The sequence below is a fragment of the Linepithema humile genome, chromosome 6 (genome assembly GCF_040581485.1).
Source record: "Linepithema humile isolate Giens D197 chromosome 6, Lhum_UNIL_v1.0, whole genome shotgun sequence".
In the NCBI taxonomy this organism is placed as follows: Eukaryota; Metazoa; Arthropoda; class Insecta; order Hymenoptera; family Formicidae; genus Linepithema; species Linepithema humile.
Window position 1 is genome coordinate 7,686,559 of NC_090133.1, and position 16,392 is coordinate 7,702,950.

General features: G+C 39.4%; 1 protein-coding gene across 3 annotated transcripts in view; it reads left to right on the forward strand.

The window, feature by feature from the left end:
• AIF (Apoptosis inducing factor) overlaps positions 1-16,392 on the forward strand; it is a 110,092-nt gene that overhangs the window by 77,476 nt on the left and 16,224 nt on the right. The gene's annotated exons all lie outside the window — the stretch shown is intronic.

The following is a 16,392-nucleotide window of genomic DNA, read 5'->3' on the forward strand; positions in this document are numbered from 1 at the left end:
CGACGAGCAATGCGAACGAGAGAAACTGCCGGGGACAGCGTGACAGAGTGACCGAATAAAGCCTGCATAAAGCCGACAGCTCGAGTTTGTACTTACGGTCGGCACCGCGCAAACCAATCTCAGCTTGCGATTTTTTTAAAATGCGGTTATAATTTCGGATGCGCAAGACAGTTTGTCACTCTGGAATATCGTTATCTTCTCTTTGAAGTGGCATATGATAAAACTTCTCAAAAGTTTTTCCATCACTAAATATTTTTATGACTAATTTATAAATCAAATTTAGGATGATGTTTACTGAACCTTAATTAAAAATTCCGACATTTATATTTTCTTTATCTTCGAATTTTTGAAGCCTTATCTGTCTCTTTTACTATCGCATGAAAGGTGGTTTGTGGATTGCAGTGCATGCGTGCTGCTTCGTAATTAGATCTATCTGTGCAATCGCTCGCATACGAATTTCGTAGGAGCACGTATGCAAATCCGCATCCGATGTTTCGTTCTACGCGGTAGACAATCTTTTCGCAGGATTATTGGGTTATCGCTCTGAAAATCACAATCCGCTGCGACTTGCCATCTCGTTACAAGGACGCGTTGGTCGCTCCGAGGGCGGTAATGAGCGGCATTGTCTGTTGAGCGACGCTTCATACATACCTTTTCACGCTTCCCTCTCCGCATGTGCCCCTAATTATTAGGCGTGTACCTCGGTTGTTAACTATTATAACAGATACGCTTCTTAGTATCGGACTGCGTCACACAATGCGATTCAGTTAATAATCTACGTAATTAGGAATTGTAAATAATTTTCCGCTGTTGAATTTATCGCTTGTATTTTCACCATGTAATATTACTGTATAATTATATTATAATTAGTTGAAAATTTCTAAAAGTTTACTAATTCAACTTTAAATTTATACTATAAATTCATGTTATGTATGTATGTTGATTCAAATATTGCAATTGCAAGCCATTCAATATGGCAAAACCTGTCATTTTTTTTTAAATTATATCTAAATATAATCTAAAAAATATATAAGCAGTCAATAGTAGTCTATAAAATCTCTGTTGTCATCTCTGTTGTTTTAAATCGATGCAATAAATACATAGTATCCGTCCTCTAAATCATTTCAGTCTTTTGTTTCCATTCTGACATGTGAAATCCGCAGTCACGTTGTCGTACATTGAGAGCATCATGCAAGCTCGAAGTCAGTGCGACTCCTCGAGGGATAAGCAAACGTTACTCAGAACATCACATGTGTCATCACGCACGACGGAACAGATACAGCAATTGAGGTATTTGTCATGGTTGAGACGCGGCAAACGCGCGCATAACGCATCGAGACGTGGAAACGCATATTGCTTATTATGAGCGACACCGACATTAGTGGAAAATCCAATTAAAGCCGAATTACTGTGACGCGAAATTCGAAAATGACACGCGTGTGAAAAGTTCGGATTTACATGCGCATTTCTTGTCAATCGATACGGCGTGGATGTTGCTTCGAGAAAATTTGTTAAATTAATCGTTTGTTGGCGTTGCTTAACGTTTTAAGTGCACGTTTTAAGTGCACGTTTTAAGTGCATGATCGCAGACGAGACAGTCGAAACAAATTGCAGATATACTAGTCTGTGAAAGGAGAGAGATTAACGCGTTAATGTACGCGGTCTAACGTGTCGCGTAGTGCGCTATCAAAACAATACGTACTGCGAAAAGAGGGACCCGCGAAGATAAATACTCACGGCAATCTCTTCGTAACAACCGGCGAACAAATGCCGGAAAGAGCTCTAAAATCCACCGAGGCAAGGCTACATTGCTGACAAAGTATGCAAATTCGGCTCATAAAACGTATACGCTAAATGCAAAATAGCGATCGACGGACGGTGAAATGCGCGACTGCGAAAAGTCACGCGACGTTAAGACCGATAGAGATGTAAATTGCGCAACGACAAATTCATCGTGATTTACGGATGCATTCCAATTATTAGATAGGTTTACAAGAAATGCCTTTTAACATCATCTGTTTTGTTATTTCTCAAGGTAAAACCAATGCGATCTGAGAATTTCTCAGTCAGGTGTCACGATATTATTTCGTATTAATTAAAATCGATAAAATGACATTAATGTATCATGTTGCCATTAGCGAGGGAAACATTATCGATTATAATTTTATTGGGATAATATCTATCCGCTACGTTGCGCCTGCATCGAATGAGACGAAATGTCGATGATACTTCAATTTCATGCAAAATGCTTCGGCGCAAAAAACGATATTTCAATAACGAACGTATTAACGGCGGATTAAGTGCTTCAGTGCTAACTGCGCTTGATAAAATCGAAAAAGGGGGCCAACAGCGGCAGATGGCCGGGAACCACTTGCGCGAAATCGGCCCTTAGCTCGCAACCGCGAATTATGGTTCGTACGGAATTCAAAGGGACCCGGGCATAAATGAAACCCGGCCACGAACGATTACGAGACACGAGGGACGGAAGAGCGTGACCGGTTCGGACAAATTGCCTCTCGATTTATGGCGACAGCCACGAGAGCCGGTCGTGGTGGTACGGGGCACGATTTGTGAGCTTCGTATGCGGGAAACGCCCGGCGTAAATACACGCGGATGGTGTAAAAAAAAAAAAAAAGTAAAAAAATCGGATCGCCACCGCGGCAAAGCGACAATCGCCGAATGAAACTTCGACCGAAATTCTCTTTCTAATCCGATAAACTCGCGAAGCGTGCAATATCGACGAGTGCAATCATAATAGTTGCGAATGAAGATAAAGTACGTTTCTTCGCGAGTTAAATTTTAAATGAGTGCAAATATGATAACTCTCGGTCACAAATGTATTCAACACATAATGTATAATATATATGTTACATAATGTATATATATCTTGTATAAGAAGACTCGAAATAAATAAAATAAAAGAAAGTTTCGCATGAAAAAAATTATAGTAATTACAACGAAGATTAATTACGTGGATTAACTCGCGTAAGATTACGTATGAGGGAGCATGTACTCGAAGTATAATACACTGACGAAGCCAGAAATATTTTCAGATAATTCTACCGACTGCTTTCAAGTGTTCAAGGATTCGTTGTAACATGTAATTCAGCGGTCAATTAAAAGTGATACGGACGCGTGACTAATTGAGACGCCGATAATGAGTCGCTGAATTCTTTTTCTCTCTTTTATGTTTTTTTTTTTACCGAGATTAAGTGAGATGCGAGTGTGCTGCATCGAACGAAAGGAAGACGCGAGAAGTCTTGATTCTTGAAGAACGGGCGGTGAATTATACGACTGTGCGTTGTCTGTTGTGCGATATCGTTGGAAACACTCGAGAGATTTTAATGAATTTCATTAGCAACACGACGACGATTAAAACAATATAAGATTCCACTCGTCTTCGACGACGTCGACGACGTCGTCGATAGTGGCTCGTGAATCAGTGCGCACGTCTATCGAGAAATCGATTCTGCTTCGGCGACTCTAAGCACTTTAGGGATGCGAGAGAACTTGAAGCTGCTCTTATCCGCAACTTAACTCACTGCTAACACACGTCTTTACACTCGCAAGCATCGCCCAAAGGATCTCCGGCGATGCTTGAGTTACCTCGAACTTCACGCTAACATTCCTGTTTTCATCAATATGTCGTTTTTGATATTTCTTTATCCTTGATCAGGCAATAACAAATTAATCTATTTCGATACTACGACACGATACGATACTCGATATTTTAGTTGGATGTGAAAGAAAAAATTTAGAATAATAAATATAAAATGAGATACTGTCATATGAAAATAATTTGGAGCATCCTAATCTGTTCTTTACTTAGCAGAAATTTGAAGTTTAGAAAGTTATTGTTTAACTGTTTTTGTTATTAATAATATATTATTAATAACATTACATCTTGTATTGCAATAGCAGGATTTTTATTATGTTGTAATCGTTGCAGCATAGAACAAGAGTAATTCTCGAAGAGTCATCAAGATTTTGTCTTCCTCGAAGCTTCGATTAACGCTTAAGGAGAAGCTCCACTCGTTCGCATACAAGAGTCAAATTTTGCGGACGCAAAGACACGTTATAAAGTAGCCACTTCAGTCGGGACTTAGCGAAGATTTTTTCTTTGAAATAATGACGCGTCTTCGCGCTATCCTCGCGCACTCGCTTTTCGGAAGAACTCGAATGAAGGGTTCGAGAGTCTTCTCCCGGTCTGTCGACTTTGACGATTCGACGCCCTGGCCCGACGAAGGGCCTCTCGTGCCAAACGAGGTGTAAGCATCGAGGGTATTCGCACGAATTATCGAGCGAACGACGACGACGTCGTCCAGGTGCTCCAGAAATTGATTTTCCACCTTTTCTGTTTCCTGTCGAGTCACCATCCTGGGTATCTTCTTCTTCTCTTTCTGCCGTTCATCCCTTTCTTCATGATTAAGTTCTATAATTGTGATCTCGTAGTTCTACTTATAGATTGACATAATTTTGATACGTTTCTATATATTTTTACAAATGAAAATTCCGTTTAAACCTGAAAAATCTAATTGATTATATTTATAATTACGTCTCGCAATTTTTATCAGCGCTTCCGTGTATCAAGTGACGTTGGTCTTTGAGAAAAAGCTTGGGAAAAACCGTTGCTGGTATAAACGCTTAGTGGGCGACGTGTTAAATAAACCTAAACGAATATTCCAGTTTATCAGGTGAAGCTTATTTTATCAAACGTGTCAATGCCTTTCTAGAGGCAGTAAGATGGTTTTTTTTCACGGTATGGCAAAGGCACGTGCATTATGACGCGCGCATCGTAGCTGATGCAGCGCGCGGATCAATAATCGCACGTACAAATCACAGTTGGTAGGCGCGCCGATTGATCGGACGGACACGTATAGCGGCTTGAATCAGTGACGATCTATCGGTGGATCGAACATCGGTCGCGTTGGTGGACAGCTGCCAATCGCGAATGTAGCAATTCCAACTTGGTCGACGCAACGGCACCGACACGGTGGAATTCCACTCGAGGAATCACGTGAGAATTCTGTCGCGCGGGAATTCGAGCGCTTTTTTTTAGCTAGCTCTTCTTTCCCGTTTCGGTTTCTCGACACTGAATTTCCACCGAGCTTTTCCACCGGCATCCCCGGCACGCGATCGATGGCGCGATCTCGGACTTCTTTGCTCGCGCGATCGTCTATCGGCATTAAAAAATTCGATCCGCCCGTACTTTTTTTGCGCCGTTCCGGTCTTCTACAAATTCCTGGCTCAAAGCCACAGCCCCTTTATAGTCCTGAATTATTGGACGAAGTGAACATGAGACTTTAACACTTAAGTAATTGCCTGACGATCGCATCGATGTATAATTCTGATATATTGTGAGCTTAGAATGGCAAGATTTTAATGGACCACTGGCGAATTTCAAGAAAAATAGCGCTTCAAAGTTTCGGAACCGCACAATTTTTATATTTTTATTGGCACGTAACATTTAGAGACCCGACACATTGATTTTGATAGGATACTTTGATCGCACATTTCCTCTCAGCTATAAATTCTAAAAATTAAATTTAATAGATAAATACATCTAATAAATTAAATTGCGCAATAAATTTTCAGGTACTTAATTATGATAAATATTAAAAAATATATGCGACTTAAATGTATGTATATTAAAGATTCGTTGTCATTACATCATTTGTATACGATGTGTTGAAAAGTAAAGTGAAAAGCATGATTGTCATTGAAATATTAGATAAACATATCTCTGACATATTTTCTTCCAGTTTTTGCCGTGTCAAATTCCACTGCGGATTTCTGCCCCTGCAAAACTTATCGCGATCGATCGATCTTTCCTATCGCGGGCAAGGAACGCTACATCATCCCCCTTGTCGGTCGTGTGGCTCCGGGCGATTCCTCGCCGTCGGCGAGACTAGTGACGTTCGCGGCTAGACCGGAAAATAGATTTGCGTGTATTTTTCGGAGATCGATTTGCCTCGCGGAATATTTTCCACGGCTTTCTGAGTATTCCGCGGCTGTCTACTCACCAACTATTTGCCATTGCTTGTGCGGCTGAAAAATGCGAACAGCGTAATCGACAAACACGCACGACAACGGTATCGAAAAGTTGTAACGATTTGTTGAAAATAAACATTTTCTGTATCCATCACGTCCCCATCCGCCTATCAACTTCGATGTGCCGCAGCATATCGCCAACCGAAACAGCGGTACAAATCGGTAAAAATAAAGTTTTTTTTTTCCGATATACATCTATTTTCGTACGTGATTATTTGGATATGACATATTTTTCCACTTTTCAAGAATTTCTTACTTTTTTATTTTGCCAAAATTTAATGACACAGCTATTAAGGTTAAAATAAAATAATTTGACGCAATGAACGCGTTTAACTGTACAATTGCATATTGTAACGGGTCACCGCGTTTGATAACCGCGTGTTGTCGATTCAATAGCTTTTATTTCTGGGACACAAAGTGATTCACTATTTTACGCGGTTAAATAATAACACAAAATTTGCAATAACATATTTGCGTTATTTGTTTTTATGAAAGCTTCTATTGAAAATGAAGCATAAATTGCGGCTTTTGCGGCGGCGAATTACATCGTACAGTTTACAAAGCCTGTTTGTTATTAAAAAAAAGATTTAATTGTATATATTGATATTAACGACAATTAATTGTCATGCTTTATTACATGTCTATTTGCACTCGTTTTTGTGTACTTTTACAGTTCTTTGACTGTCTTTATTTCTCTTTTATTCCGTGTTATTGTCGTTATTAATCTTCCAACTGAAGGAATCGTTCATTGCGAAGTCCATTCGTTTCGCGCGTCTAGATTTCGAAACTCATGCGTAGGATTGGAACTCGGCATGGGAATTAGCATGAGAAAAGACAACAGAATGAATGGAGCAGGCGATACGCTATGATGATTTCTTTTCCTCTTCGTAAAATACTTCAATAATAAAAAATTGAGTGATCTGAAAAGACATTTGTCCTTGACATAAAATTATGACAAACGAAACTTCCGCTATAAGAACTTATAATTTACATTTTTTGTACGTGAAATCAAGTAATACTTGCAATTGTCAGTCTTACAATCAATGATGACACATATTCTTTCAAGATATTTGGAACTATTTTTCACCGCGCTATTTCCACTTTCGAAATAATATTATTCAAAATAAATTTAAACTGTCTATTTTTCCTGTTGTGAAGTACAAAAAATAATGACGTAAAAATAATCTTTATATTTAAACAAAATACATTTCCACATTTCAATGTATATTCATCAAATTGCAACATATTATTTTTCGAAAATTGAAAAGATATTAGTACAGTATTAATTATCGCATGCACAATATTATTCAAGAATCAATCGTGAAGCATTTCACCTGTTTTGCGTACGTTTCTCTAATTAATTCCACCTCGACGAGACGAAGTGGTTTCTCATGTTCCCACGTTGTGTTTCTCCCGGCGCAAAGCGCGAGGGATGTCATCTCAGCGCGCCACGTGGAAACCGGCGCGGGCGAGTGCGTGCATCCCGCCGTGATATGACGTTCCATCCGCTTTAACTCCTAATTACCGACGGCCGCGACGCAAACGCCCGTTGATTCGAACGCGAGTCAATTGCAGGCAAATCTATTGTATGCTAAACCGCTAATTGCTCGGTACGGCCCACCGAGCGACCCTGGCGAAACAGTCACTTCCATCGCTCTGTTTTCTTTCAACTCCGAGTCGTAACATTTTTTGGACCAATTCTGTGGTTCATCTGTGAACTGAAAACTGTGTCTCTTTTCAATTAGCATAGATTTATGTCTTTCGGTGCTTAAAGGTCTGAAAATTTTCATAAATTACATTTTAGAAGTGCAAATAGAGATAAAAACTTTGTTCTTTATTTAGTTTCGAGTGTACTTTAACAGATTCTCTTAACTTGTAAATTTAATTATAAAGATATCTAAAGTTGAAAGTTTGAAAGTAAAGAAAGAAAATGACATTTAATTGAATTTGTACAGAGGAAATAAATTCCAAATGCAAAGAATTTGTAAAGAAAAGATAATGCGGAAAATTTGATATCTTACACGTTCTCTTCATTTTATTTTATACAACTGCGTATTTGATATCAACGCAAAAATGACATTGTTATTTTGCATTTTTATTTCATATAATATACAATAGAAACATTGAGTCGGAAGAATTATAATTAAAATATACAAATCTTATAAAGTACGCAGTGTATACATTTCATTAACGGAAAGCAGTCAGAGGATATTTAGCATTAATGCTCCAGAACCATCAATTATTCACATCCCATTCACTTTCTGTCAATTGTATTCATGTCAATTTACAGTGCTCAATTCCAATACAATTGCGCCCGTATCTTGTCGATACGCGCGCGAATGCCTGCTGCAGAAGAATTCGTAGCTGATAATCGGTACAATCGCGTTGACTGAACGGGATGCGCCGTGCCGAGCGAGCTAAAGCGGTCCGGCGTGCAAAGACCGGGGCTATATCGGGAGAAAGTACTCGTAATTCTTGTGACGCGAACAGCTCGTAACCGTTAACTTCTCGCGTCGGGTCGCGGTGATTGCGCAAGATCGCTAGAAGAGTGCAATGGCAGCTGTACCGCGGCGCGGCGGCGAATGCATCTGGCCGGCACATACTCGCCTTTTTCTTTCTTTCATCGTCTCTTTCTCTCGACGTCGCTAACCTCGAGTGCACCGTGTCAAGGCTATCGGAGGCCGATGGCACCGCGCGTTCCGCAGTCGTCACGTCCCGATCTGCTCTTCGATCCCCTGTACGTCCTTCCTTATCATTGACCGGGAAGGGGAAGAGGAGCGCGTTACGATCGCCTGTCAAACTGTCACCAGCGAGTAACTTGAAGTGAAATCTTTGATGATGAATTCACCGATGAAAGTAGATTCACACAGAAGGAATTGACAAATCCAAGTTTGAAACTGAAATTTAACGTGACATTTTTATTTAAGATTATCTCTTATTTAGTTAAAGTCATTTTTTTATAGCAAGTTGCTGGTCGCAATATTGTTTCTCGATAAGCGTACAATGCTTTCGAGATTGCATTTGCATCCAAGCGCAACTTAATGTATGCACTTTAAGAGCGTGAGGCTCATTAAACTCCGTCGTTAACTTAGATTACACACTTCAAAAAAGTTCCAACGCATCTAACTTCTCGACTTTTCATTTACGCCGTAAACTCCGCGAGATACGAATAAAGGATATTGTGTACTTTACGTTGGCAAAGATATTTATTCCGCGGAGAAAGAAGCAAGGAGAAACACATTTTATTTTATTTCATTAAAAAGTAGGCTAATTCCGTACTAATGCGGCAGGAAAATTACTTGCTTCCGTTCCAATGCGTTTTTCTCGTAAACATTAAAAAGATATTATTTTATGCATTTAAAAGTGTGGAAGGAGATGTAGTCTGGTACAATTTTGCCATAAAGGCAACTGGAAGATTGTTGGGCACTATAAACGAGCGAATTCCCAATGCGCGGAACTTCCTTCCTGGACAGGACACTTCGCAACTTCTTTCGGTCTAAATGGGAAAGCGGTTACGAGGAAATGCTCTCACGGTGTGCTTGCTCGCTCCGGATGGCAGGAGGGGGGAAAAAATAAGGAGGGCTGCAGGACTGGAATGCAGAGATGCGGGTAAAAGCATGCAAGTTGACCTTTTGCCTTTTGCTTACGCGAAGTCGAAGTTGGAGTCACGTTGGCAAACATTGAAAAACAGGATGTGTGTCGCAAGCTGACATAAAGAAATAGTCGTGTAATCACCTGGGAAACGGAATAAAATAACACATTTTCGTATGCCGGCGATAAACTTTGTCAAACGTTTTTCTTTACGCACGTCTTAAGAAAATATTTATCTCATTCGAATGATGTATTTATGATATCTTAGAGAAGATTAATTTCTGATATCTTAAGAAGATTAATTTTTTATATCTTAAGAAGATTAATTTTTGATATTTTAAGAAGAGCATCAGGTTGTAGCGTGTAGATACGAATATGTTCGCAGCGATGCGCTCACGACATTCGACACGATAAGGATATCAGCGGCCGATTTATCCCCGCATTTGCATGGATATTACAAAAGGTTGCTTGCGATTGCTCGCAATATTTTCTTGCGCAGTATAACGATATTGCATTTATTATTGGATATAAAACAGTTTAAAAGGAAGTGTCGCAAATGTTATAACCGGATTCGTTTGAAAGAGAGAGATCACATTAAAAAAAAGGCAATTCTCACGAAACCCAGTTGCAGTAATTAGTCGGCGGCGTGCAATACCGTAAATATTTCTCCACGGTACATCCGTTTGAATAAAACGGCCGTAACTCGTTTATATTTCCACCCGCGCTACATGCGGCAGTAGTAATAATAATAAAAATTTGTTGGCTAGAAAATCTCGGGAAGGAAGTGCGATGGGAAACGTACTCATTACTCGGCGCTAATGACGGCTAGGTTGATTACAAGCCGCATCCGCGAAGAGCGGACGAAGACGACTGCGTTTATTAATGAAACGATGGTCCTTGCGGCTACATTTCGCGTACAACACTCTTCGTGGCGGTAATATAACGAGGTCGTTCCAGCGAATACTTTTGCTCTATCGGGCGTCCAATTATTATCGTAATTTTAATTATTGCACTCTCCCCTCCCTCGCCCTCCGTCCTTCCACGTAGATCTTCTTCCGAGGGAAGATGTTCGTTCTTTGTATCATTGGAAGACAGGTATTGGAAATCCAATCTGTCGAACGTGACATCCGCTTAATTGACTGACTTACATTTAATTCGGTTCTGATGAATATGCGAATATCAAACGCGTACTTTGTATGCACGGTTGAAAATTATATTATATAAAATTATGTTATATAAAAAACATGTTCTTGTTACATGTTGGGCTAAAAAGCATTGGGATATGCCGTATTTATACTCATTTGTAATTTATGCAAGAATGCACTTCCGAAAATCGACGTGCAAATTAAATTAGCATAAAACGAGAGTTATCTTCGTCTGTAAAATATGACCGCGGTTCTTGCACGCGAAGTTCGATTTACACGGTAATCCATGGGAAAGCGTTTCTTGCGCAAATAGAGAACGATCTCTTTTTGTACAAGAAGTGTAAAATAAAAGGAAATAAACTACCGGGCAATATAATCTAGCGACTAGCAACATTATTATGTATGTAGCGTTTACTGCAATGCCGCGAGTATGCCTTGAATTCTTTACCCACTTCATAATTCTACAGGCATCTGATTAGATGTAGATTTAACTTAAGCGAAGTAGAAAAGAGGTCATTACTCTCTACAGCGAGAAAGATCCAGCTGTTGACTAGCCGTGTGAATCGCTAATGCACTTAAAATCAGACATTATGATTACGTGAGCGTCGAGAGTCTGTCAAAACACTTGATTTTAAACTTGAAGATACATCTTAATAATCTCTGGCATATCACTCGCATATAATTAATTTAAAGTTTAACTTTCTAAAGTTATATATTTATATTACGTATATTTATTTATTCAAGCTTTGCAATCTTACGTGTCAGAAAGATATTTCAGAAATGTTATATTAAAAAAAAATTAAGAGTTTGTAATTTATCATCATACTTGCATATTTTTTCACGACAAATCTTTTTTTACCGCGTCACAATTTTACATGTATCTTTTTAGCTGTGTCAAATAAATTATAGTTAACGTATACAAATCGCGATATATGGTGCAATTTCTTCGATATCGAAGGAGAGGCGAGTCCGTTAATCGTCAGGACCTTTCCGCGAGGTTTCTTCGCGGGATGACGCGGCAGGCACTTCTTTCGCTGCGTTCTAAAGAACCGAATGATCGATGATACTCCTTCTTGAGCGTCGTGAAACGCGTCTCGGGAGAGCGCTCGTATGAAAAAGGCAGTTTCCGTAGACGCGGATAATCGATCCCGCATGCCGTTTTCCACGCGCAATTAACGATTTTCTCTGCGCCATGGCACGTGTACTCCAACGAGAGATCACGACGCTAAGAGATGATTACGAAACACTCGTCAATTAATGAATATTCCAATATTGATATTGTTGCAAATATTACGTCAGTAGATACAAATAGAGAGACACCTTTATGGATTATTGTTATTTATTTTAGTGATTAATTACTCGTGCTATCAATTAAGCCGGCACGCCGCGACGTGTAAAAGCTCGTTTTCTCGACTACTTCTCCCGGGTTTCTGCCTGAATCCGTAGTGCTCGTCTTTCTGGGCGTCGACCTTATAAATTGGAAAGGGTGTCGGCTTAATAGACGATTACGAAACGAGAGTCGCAAGTTGAAACGGGAGAAGACAGCCGAAGGGTGCAACCGAAGAAGACGAGAGGGAGATTCTGAGTGGAGGACTCGCAATTAACTTTATTAAGGACGAGACCGGCTCAACAGCGAGCGAAACCTCCAAGTAAAACGGATCATTTTCCAAGTCGAAGTATACTTTAAATAGTTGATTGTCAAGACACTTGATTGGTTTCACATACCATGCATTTTGATAGCTCGCACTGCTGTTGAAATAGCTCGCATGCAAGCGTTTCAGGTCGTAGACTACTCTTTTTTACTGCGACAATTTAAATTCAACCATTTAATTTTCACGCGATCGAACATATTGCTGCATAAAAGCGATAAAAGTTAAAATACACAGTGGACATTGTAATTTTTGCTGCATGAAAATAACGAAGTGAAAAATACAATTGGATATTACAGTTTGGAAAAATAATCACGATTTACACGAATACATAGATGTATAAAGAGATGGCGAGAAATGTGGTAATTTCGGGATCGGAAGATGGAAATCGCCGGTCTGAGTCACGTTTTGCGTGAGTAAGATTTATTGAAATATTTATCCGACGTTAAGGGCGCTCAGAAATTCATTCCTCCCGACACGTTCCTTTCTCTATCATCTTACTCGGAGGAAATCTTACCGCGGGCAGGATCACGGCACCTACACTATTTTTCATTGGTCAATGAAGTCTGAATTCCGAAGATAGATATAGAGGCGTCGCCGTAATCTTTCACGGAATATTGCATACGTATGAGAATCCAAAAGAGGAACGCCATTATCGATTCATTCCGAAATCCAGAAAGAAGAATGGTGACACTTATTAATGCATAAAGAGAACTTCCTGTTTGAATTAACAAAACTTGAATATACTTCTCAACTGTCGGTGTTGAAAGAGATATTTTTTACCTTTCCTCATATTTATATGAAATATGCTAGTTTATTTATAATATATTTTCAATTTATTTATAATTAACAAATTATTGGTATTTTAAAAAAACATCTGCTTTAGATGGATCACAGAAACTGGAATCATGTATGTATACACAGATCTAGGTCAACGTATATTTTTTTAAATTTAACTGCATATAAAGAATGGAATATTATAATTCATAATTATGTATAAATTCTATGGATTAAGCAGAGATGATGTAAGAAATATGATAATGTGGTACTTGTAAAACTTATTAAACTCAATTCGAATAAAGAGAATGCGTCCTCATATAAGGATCGACTTGTTTATGCTTAGCTCTCAGTAGCCACGCTCGCAACATCGCAATGCGAGGAACGCAAAACACTCGGAGGATCTTCTTTTATGCGTTAAGGTGCCATCGTTATTATTACACGACGGCAGATCCGGCGAGACGTCCCGTGAGAATAAATTATTCGTCGGCGATAAATAACTGTCCGCGCGCCGAGGAACGTTTATAAATGATGCGAGGTCTTCGGTAACGGTGGCGTACAAGAAGCGTCATTTTTACCCTTTTTTCATCACTTTATTTTTGCGAGGTTAAACCATGCTTGCGCGATGCGACTACATGGGAATTAATGATGTACAGGTCGCGCGATTCGAGGTATTCTAAAGAGGCACTTTGTGTTAATGTCCCGTACTGTAAACATCTTACTCAATACGCACTTTGCAGGCATTTTCCACGTGGCGAAAATGAGTCGGCAGGCGAGAGAAAGATCCTTAAAGCATTTATAATTATGCAGAGACAATTCAGGAAAAACTTAAATCGCATTTTCTTAATGAATAAAAGATTAGAGAACTACTTTGCTCCACACTTCAAGAATTAAGTTAGCGCAATTCTTTGTATTGCGAGCATGAACACACACTTCTCCGCATCGTGAGCATTGGGCTTTTCGAGGGGCACTTTGTGGATATTTTCTACAATGTGAGATTACGGCCCGGAGTCATGGAGCTGGCGAGCGCGCATGCACGCACGGCGGAGCTTTCGATCGTGCAGAATCCGGCGTGTTATGTGCGAGCCTCCGCAAACTCGTCACGCTCAATTTACAGTATCGATCGATCGGCGGACCGACCGACCGACCGACCGGCGCGTCGTAAAGCGGAGGAGCGATATTTGGAAACGCAACGAGATATTGCCGTGCGAGCGTTCGACTCGAGCGGAATGCACGTTTGTGCCTGTGTTTACGACGACTTTGGAATCTCGTCAGACTTTGACTCGACAAACTTGGCTCTGTCGCTCTTTGTGCAAAGTGCACCATCGCGGAATCAGGAATATCGGTATGGTGAAATTTGTCCTTCCACTTGGGCGATTTTGCCGAAACTTAAGATTACTCGCAGAAATTTAAAAAATTTCACCATCTCGAAACATTCGGTTTAATTTCGTCCTTAATTCGCAAAAAATTATACGTATTTCAAAATCAGAGATACTTTATAAAATATCAGAAAATATAATTCATTTTCAACCTCATATTTTTCTCTGTATTTTTTTACGTTGTTTTCGATCTATTAACATAATTTATAAGCTATTTTCTGTAAAATTAACATAAATCGCATATTATTCCAATTTCATTATGATAATTAAAAATTAAACATCTAACGCTATTTCTTAAAAAAGAGCCATAGTATTGTTTAATTTTTTATACGTTTTTGGCTAAATTTGAAACTAATAAAAATAAATCCAATTTGTGGAATTCTTTTGTCCCGAAAATTTACAGCCCGAAAGGTTTAATTGTACTTCGATGACGTCACGAATTTAACTTTTGTTTGTTCATCGCGCTAAATCGGCCAACGAAAAATTGGCAGGATATCTCGCAAGGTATTGAGCCGAAAGCACGGGCCGTTATGATTTACATCGGCGAAACGCGGGTTACAGATCGGATTTGCTTTTTTCCGCGGCGCTCGGATTTGAGTATCGCAGCTCGACGCGGTTGTTACCCTTTGCAAAAAGCATCCCCGTCCGTCGATTCAGGAATTTCAATGTAGAATCCGATCTTCTGCCCCAATAAGCACCGCGGAACGAGATAACTCGGAATATCACGGAAAAATTCTACGCTTTCGAAGAACATGGCGGGCGAGCGAGCGGACTCGGTGCATTTTTTTTATCGTCGTATCCGTCGCGCGCACAAAGCGAATTGAAAAAACGACGAGTTCGGTCGGGACCGTCAGTCGAGTCCACGATGCAAAATAGCTTTCTTCGGAACGAAAATTTTTCGACAAAATGTAATTGTAAATCGCGAAATTTTAATTTGCGATATTGAACTCCGTTTTTCTCTTCCTTCTTCTTCCGCAAACAAAGGGATCCAGCTTGATCGTAGCTATTTATCCTCATCCAATAAATCCTGTTTTCTAACGAGAAAACACGGCCATTGCCGTGTTGGCCCATATATATTGTCAGGATACTGTTTCATTTTTTTTTTTTAATTTTGAGATTATATTTTGGAACGTTGTTTGTACTGTCTCGCATATTACAAAAAAATGTTATTTTGCAAAAATGTATTTTTGCCGCGTTTGTCCTACTTTTTTCTGACATCGAATTTATGATTTTTCTCTTATATGTGCTTTTCTAATTCGCTTTTCAACTAATTTTGCGTCGGTAGACAGAAATTAAATTTACGCCCTAATTATCTCAATATCGCGAATTAAAATTTCACGATTTAATCACACTTTGTCGAAAAATTTTTGTTCTAATTGATGAAACTGTAAGAGCGTTAAGCTATCATCTAAATGGCATTAAATTTTTAGTTATAGATTTTATTTTATTTTATTTTTTTTTGTGATGGGATTGCTAGCTTCATAGACATGAATTTGCAACAAAAGGGCTGCTATTAACGTGAAATAAACTAAGGAAGAGGCGTATAGTTTCGTGATACAAAAGGACAGTATATCAACACGAAGGAACACGCGTGTTCCACGCTGTAACACACGAATACGACCCTCCTAAGAATTACGAAGCGCGCTTCCGTTCCTCCGCGTTTGTTTCACCCTGCAATTCTTATTTCACTTTCTTTTCGGGCTTTCTATCCTCCCTCATTTTGCCAGCATTCGTACAATCGTAGAGAGGGCATTCCCTCGTTAACACATAAAGAAACGCGTTTTCTAATGGGAACCCGCA